Consider the following 7,032-nt stretch of genomic DNA (forward strand, 5'->3'; position numbering starts at 1 on the left):
GAGGAGCCTGGTGGGCTGCGGTCCATAGGGTCACTAAGAGTCAGACACAACTGAGCGAATTCACTTTCACCTTTCACTTTCCTGCATTGGAGAAGGAAATGGCAACCCACTCCAGTGTTCTTGCCTGGAGAATCCCAAGGACGGGGGAGCCTGGTGGGCTGCCGTCTATGGGGTCGCACAGAGTTGGACATGACTGAAGCGACTTAGCAGCAGCACCAGCATGTTCTCACTTACCTAAAGAACAGGCGTCCCTCACCAGTCTCTGGACCTGTTTCCAAGGGAACTGCCCCTCGAGTAGCTGTGAGCCTGGTGTGCGTGCCAGAGGACGGGAGTCAGGAGTCTCCAACGTCGCCGCCTCTGCTGGCTCCGGCCTTGTCGTCCTTCTCAACACGCTCCTGTGCTGGCGCGCCGGGAAACACCTCCCACTCTGCAGAACTTGATCTGACTTCCTGCACATCTTGATTTTCTCAAGTACACCTTGATGTTAGCGAAACGTTTGAATACCCTTCTGAATTAACTGGTAAAATGTAGGCTGAATGAATACTACCCTTAGGTTGATTCTTGGCTGATTGACTCACTTTGTACGCCTAGAAAGAGGGAGTGATTTTTTCGGTGTGGAAACAATTGATTAGTGAAATGTTATGGGGGTACACAGATCTTTCACTCAGAATTATTGTCAATCAATGACCCGGATACAGGTAGGAAAGAAACACATCGAATTTGCTGATTTGTAAGATCTGAGATGGGTAAGTACTAGCGTAGATGATGCTCAAGATTCTGTGTTATTTCATGTGGTTGGAATTCTGCATTGAAAGCAGCAAGGCACAGAAGATGATAAACACGTGGGCTGCAGGCCACGTCCTGACTGGTGTCTGGCGAGATGCGATGTGAGTCACATACATAATTTAAACCTTTCTAGCAGTCACCCTTGAGAAGGTCAAAGGAAACTGGGAAAAGCAATCTTCAAAATTCTTAACTCTAGGGACTTCCCTAGTGGTCCCATGGTTAAGGTTTTGCCTCCCACTGCAAAGTCAGTTCAATCCCTGGTTGAGAAACGAAGCTCTCATATGCCTTGCGGCCAAAAAACCAAACTATAAAAGAGAAGCAATAGCGTAAAAAATTCAATAAAGCCTTTAAAAATGGCCCACATCAAAAAAAATTTTTTTAATGATTTATAACTCAGTATATCCAAAATATAATTATTCCAACATGTAACCAATATAAAAATTAATGAAATATTTTATCATTTTTGTAGTAAGTCTTCAAAAGCATATGTGCATTGGATATTTATAGCACATCTCAATTTAGACTAACCACACTTCAGATGTTCCACTGCAAGTCAAGAAACTGATACATGTAAAAGTTATCAAATAAATGTAACTGATCATGTAAAGCAATTATCCTCCAATTAAAAATTGCTGTTTAATCACTAAGTCATGTCCAACTCTTTGAGACCCTATGGACTGCAGCACGCCAGGCCTCCCCGTCCCTCACTATCTCCCAGAATTTGTTCAAACTCATGTCCATCGAGTCGGTGACGCCATCCAATTGTTTCATCCTCTGTCACCCCTTCTCCTCCACCTTCAATCTTTCCCAGTATCTGCATTTTTTCCAGTGAGTCAGCTCTTCAAGTCAGGTGGCCAAAGTACTGGAGCTTCAGCTTCAGCCTCAGTCCTTCCAATGAATATTAAGGGCTGATTTCCTTTAGGATGAACTGGTTTGACCTCCTTGTTGTTCAAGGGACTCTCAGGAGTCTTCTCCAACACCAGTATGGAAGCATCAGTTCTTCAGCACTCGGCCTTCTTTACCATCCAGCTCTCACATCTGTACACGACTACTGGAAAAACCATAGTTTTGACTAGACAGACCTTAAAAATAAATAAAATTTTTAAAACAGTGATAAAAAATCATGAAAATCTGAAATTAAAAAAAAAAAAATGTGAAAGTGAAAGTCACTCAGTCATGTCCAGCTCTTTGCAACCCCATGGACTGTATAGTCCATGGAATTCTCCAGGCCAGAATACTGGAGTGGGCAGCCGTTCTCTTCTCCAGGGGAATTTTCCCAACCCAGGGATCGAACCCAGGTCTCGCACATTGCAGGTGGATTCTTTACCAGCTGAGCCACAAGGTCAGCCCAAAGGAAAAACATGTGAAAGTGAAAGCGAGGTCACTCAGTCATGTCCGACTCTTTCCAACCCAATGAACTGTAGCCCACCAGGCTCCTCTGTCCATGGAATTTTCCAGCCAAGAGTACTGGAGTGGGTTGCCGTTTCCTTCTCCAGAGTACCTTTCCGACCCAGGGATCGAACCCAGGTCTCTTGCATTTCAGGCAGACGCTTTACTGTCTGAGCCACAAGGCCGGCCCAAGGGAAAAACATGTAACTGATCACATATTTAATGTAAGCCACTATAATCGGTAATCCAATCTTGGGTGATGCTAGCTATGCGGTGTATTAACTATGTATTGCCAAAATAACACTGTAAAAAAACTCCGCACTGAAACCTCAGGGGGATGTAACACTAACTGTGTATTATTGCTCCCAAGCCTGCAGGTCAGCCAGCTGGTTCCTGATGGGGCCAGAGGTGACCGAGCCATGCCTGCACCAGCCAAGAGGTCAGACACTGCTGACCAGTGCAGGGTGGTCTTGGCCGGGGCAGCCCATGCGTAGGTACCCGCATGTCCTCTCATCCTCCCCAGCGTAGCCCAAGCCGCCTACAGGGGAGGGGACGCTTCCAACAGGACGTCTCAGGGGCTGGGCTCAGAACTGCACTCCGTCCCTTTGCCACATGCGCCAAGGCAGGCTCACCAGCCGGAAAGCCGAGTCTGCTTTCTGGTGGGGAGTGCGTGAGACCACATCACATCACATCACATCACATCACTCCAGGGATGCTGGAGCCTGATGTTTGGGAGCACTGGTGCTGTCGGGCCCTCTCGGGCGCTGCATCATGGGTGTGTGTGCTGAGCAGACGGGGGTCACTCCTTCCAGACCTGGGCACCGTGTCTTAGAAGTGACAGGCGGTGCGGTCAGGAAGGCCGTGTGGATGGCAGAGCCCGTCGGGTTGGGCCCCTGGATCAGGACTTACGGGAACGCTCTGCTTTTGGTTCCAAAGCGAGAAGACTGCAGACAACCCGAGAGCTGTCGTCAAACTGTAAAGCACAAACCTGGGGAGGGAAGGAAGAGTCTTGTTCTCAGTTCCCCAAAGAAGTTCTGAGGGTTAATTCTATGCCAGGAACTGGGCCGGATGCAGAGACAGAAGTAGAAGAAGGGAAGTTTCCGTAGATACCGGCTCACCCTGGAGAACTTTCTAATAAATGGAAAGAACCGTTACAGCCGGATAACTCACCTGCCACAGGTGAACGCTGAAGCTGGAGGCTGCGCCAGGGGAGTCCCGTCCCAGGCTGCCCTCGGAGGGGCCCTCGGCTCTCAGCTCTCCAGGCCTGCCAGACGTTTTGGCTGTTTGATTCTTGGGGACCCCGCGGAACATGCTTCGTGCCCATAGACACATGCAGAGCCACCGAGTGCCCCAACCAGTGATGGACGACCAGCGTTAAAGGCAGCCCCAAGTCGCCTGGTGTCCGGTCCTTTGTTCTGTGGGAGGAAAGGGTGAAAGGGTACAGGAGGTCCCGTGGGATGACGGGATAAACTGGGAGCGAGGCGGCTGCGGGTGCTGGCCCACGCAGTTCGCCCAGTCCCCAGGCCGCAGCCCCGAGACACCGTCCCGCGCGCTGGGCTCCCGGGGCAGTCGCCCAGCTTCTGCGGCCGCGGAGGGCTTTGTGGGAGCGGCAGGAGCATCGCGCCGACCTGTCCCTGTTTCCTGCAGGTACAAACACCGAGAACCTGGGAGGAAGGAATTCAAGGGAACCGGCTGCGGACCCAAGGCCACCACGGCGGATGCCGGAGGAAGGACCGAGCTGGAGACGCGGTCACTTTGAGGTGGACCATCTCCCTCTGTCTCAGCAGAAACAGTAAGGAGCCCTGAACTCAGCCCTCCTTGGTTCTCGGAAGCCCCGTAAATGCAGGTCAGGCTGGCAAGCGAGGGAGATATTGCCAGGTGGCTCGCTAAGGCTTCTCTTGGCCTCTGGGTTTCCAGAACTCTGAGGCTCTGGGGAGAAGGGGCAGAAACCGGTCTCAGGCGGGGTCGCCCCTCACCGAGGAGTGGCCGGGTGACGGGGCCTCACGGTCCCCCCACCAGACGAGTCCACGGCTCCCCACCCGCGCGGTGCCCCGGGGACAAAGTCAAGCCTGCAGGAGTTCAGAGGGCACCCCACACTCGGCGAGGGCGTCGCTTGCTCTGACAGCCCCCCTGGCCTGCGCAGTCCTAGACCGACACGGCAGGGCGGCTCTGCCCCCCGCGAGGCCCGCTCGCGGAGGCACAGAAGCAGCGACCACAGAAAGTGCCCCCGCTCTTCCCGGGGAGGGGGCGTATCCGAGCCTCTTCCCTCTTCAGCAGCGCCTCTGGGAGCAGGACAGGCCGTCACGGACGAGCTCCCAGGATTCCTGGGGCGTGGTGTGAGCCTGGAGGGGCAGGGGCAGCCGTGGGCGCGGCTGCAGTCCAGCGACCGGGGGGCTGACCCGGAAGTAGCTCTGTCTGTGAACCAGCATGCAGCTGGCAGACCCGGAAGTGTTTGTCAGTGCCGCCCCCCCACCCCCACCCCCACCCCCCCCAGGATTAAAGGAGCCCTGCTGAGTAGGTCTGCCCACTCCTGTGGAGTGAACAGCCCCACTCTGGCCGGTGTCCGGCAGCCAAACTGATGTCACTGAGCGCGGGCCTGGGAAGGGAGCCCCCACGCCTCCAGGAGAGCCGGGTGCAAGGCCACCACCCCCAGGGACTCGGGCAGCAGCAGGCAGGAAGAGGACGTCCCGGGTGACCTCACGGACATGGAGCTCGGGGGGAACCATCAGCTGGGACTCGGCGACAGCCAGCGGTCAGCGGTCAAGCAGAGGCGCACGCGGCAGAGACGGACAGGAAAGGACTCCGGGGACCTTCAGCGCGGTGGGAATATTTTCTGTTCTCATTGTGCTAGTGGATACGCTGCTGTAAATTTGTCAAAACTCACTGAAACTGTCCCGACCGTGACTGCTTTCTGTTGTGTATAAATCTCTCTTCCGTGTTCAGTCGCCAAGATGTGTTGGCCTCTATGTGACCCCATGGACGGCGGCATGCCAGGCCTCCCTGTCCCTCACCATTTCCCAGAGTTTCTCAAAGCTGTGTCCATTGAATCTGTGATGCCATCCAACCATCTCATCCTCTGTCGCCCTCAGAAGGTATGTATATTATCTCAATAAAGTTGACTTTTTAAAACATGATGCCGCTCCCAAGCAGAAGTATGTGCAGGTTGATTCCTAGGTCTGGGCCAGGGGCGGGGTTGAGACCTAATGCCGTCATTCCAAGGCCGGAATGTCAGTCAGAGCGACTTAGCAAACTTGTCCCAGGCTCTCCCTGCCGCTTTCCAGTGTTACTACTTCTAAGATCTGCTGGTGAAAGACTTTATCTTTTTGGGATCCAAAATCACTGCAGATGGTGACTGCAGTCATGAAATTAAAAGACGCTTGCTCCTTGGAAGAAAAGCTATGACCAACCTAGACAGCATATTAAAAAGCAGACATATTACTTTGCCAACAAAGGTCCAGATAGTCAAGGCTATGGTTTTTCCAGCAGTCGTGTATGGATGTGAGAGTTGGACCATAGAGAAAACTGAGCACTGAAGAATTGATGCTTTTGAACTGTGGTGTTGGAGAAGACTCTTCAGAGTCCATTGGACTGCAAGGAGATCCAACCAGTCAATCCTAAAGGAAATCAATGCTGAATATTCATTGGAAGGACTGTTGCTGAAGCTGAAACTCCAATACTTCGGCCACCTGATGTGAAGAACTGACTCATTGGAAAAGACCCTGATGCTGGGAAAGATGGAAGGCAGGAGGAGAAGGGGACGACAGAGGATGAGATGGTTGGATGGCATCACTGACTTGATGGACATGAGTTTGAGCAAGCTCCGGGAGTTGGTGATGGACAGGGAGGCCTGGCGTGCTGCAGTCCATGGGGTGACAGAGTTGGACACAACGGAGTGACTCAACTGAACTGAACCGAAGGTCTGCTGGAATGATGAAAGGAGAGATGCGTCAGGCTCCTGCGCTGGGCCCCTCACCTGCCCTCCCTAGACATCAGGCCACCCTGGGCGGGGTCTCCGTGACTCACCTGGACCTCACCTCAACTGTGTCTCTGCTCCAAAGCCCTGCGTTAGCTTCCTGGGGACAATTCCACAAAGTTCCACAAACCCAAGGGCTGAATCTACAGGAATCTAACCTCTCACAGTTGGGGAGTTCAGAAGTGCAGGATCAGATGGGGGCTGGGTCCTCCGTAGGTCTGAATACAAACCGCCTCAGGGCCCTTCCCAGCTGTGGGCGGTGCCTGCAGCCCCTGGGGGGCCTTGCCCTAAGGACACACCACTCCGCTCTCTGTTTGACCCTCGCGTCACCTCTCTGCACCTGGATCCTCTCCTCTCACAGGGATGTTGATGCGGGGTGGGGCGGGCACCTGTCTCATCCTCACGCCAAGATGATCTGAGGCCCTTGACTTGGCTATTAATCTGTAGAGACAGGGGCTTCCCAGGTGGCACTGTGGTAAAGAACCCACCTGCCAATGCAGGAGACATAAGAGATGAGGGCTCCATCACTGGGTCAGGAAGATCCCCTGGAGGAGGGCGTGGCAACCCACTGCAGAGACGCCTCTGGGCAGAGGAGCCTGGCGGGCTGCAGTCTGAAGCAACTGAAGCAACTTAGCATGCACATTGCAGAGACTATGTCCAGACGAGGTCACGTGCTAAGGTTCTAGGCAGACAGGAGTTTGCGTGAGACTGTATTCACCTAACTGCACCCTGAAACTCTACCTCCAGCCCAGATCCTTCTCTGGAACCCCAGATATCGGACTCTCACTCAGAACATTCACAAGGATCTCAAGCATTTCCTGTCTAAAATCAAACTCAGTTTGCCTTCCATAAATTTGCGCATCCACAAGCTCATTTCAGCACCA

General features: G+C 53.3%; 1 long non-coding RNA gene across 2 annotated transcripts; it reads right to left on the reverse strand.

Moving 5' to 3' along the window:
* Window positions 1-1,177: 1,177 nt before the first annotated feature.
* On the reverse strand, window positions 1,178-4,562 carry LOC136163282 (uncharacterized). 2 transcript variants are annotated; one of them, XR_010662210.1, is made up of 4 exons: window positions 4,152-4,562; window positions 3,346-3,590; window positions 3,085-3,163; window positions 1,178-1,868 (listed from the first exon to the last, which is right to left on the reverse strand). It is a non-coding gene; the product is annotated as an uncharacterized lncRNA (long non-coding RNA). The 2 variants fall into 2 exon arrangements; XR_010662209.1 differs by having other exon boundaries at window positions 3,346-4,562.
* Window positions 4,563-7,032: the final 2,470 nt, after the last annotated feature.

This window comes from Muntiacus reevesi, chromosome 3 (assembly GCF_963930625.1).
Source record: "Muntiacus reevesi chromosome 3, mMunRee1.1, whole genome shotgun sequence".
Classification (NCBI taxonomy): Eukaryota; Metazoa; Chordata; class Mammalia; order Artiodactyla; family Cervidae; genus Muntiacus; species Muntiacus reevesi.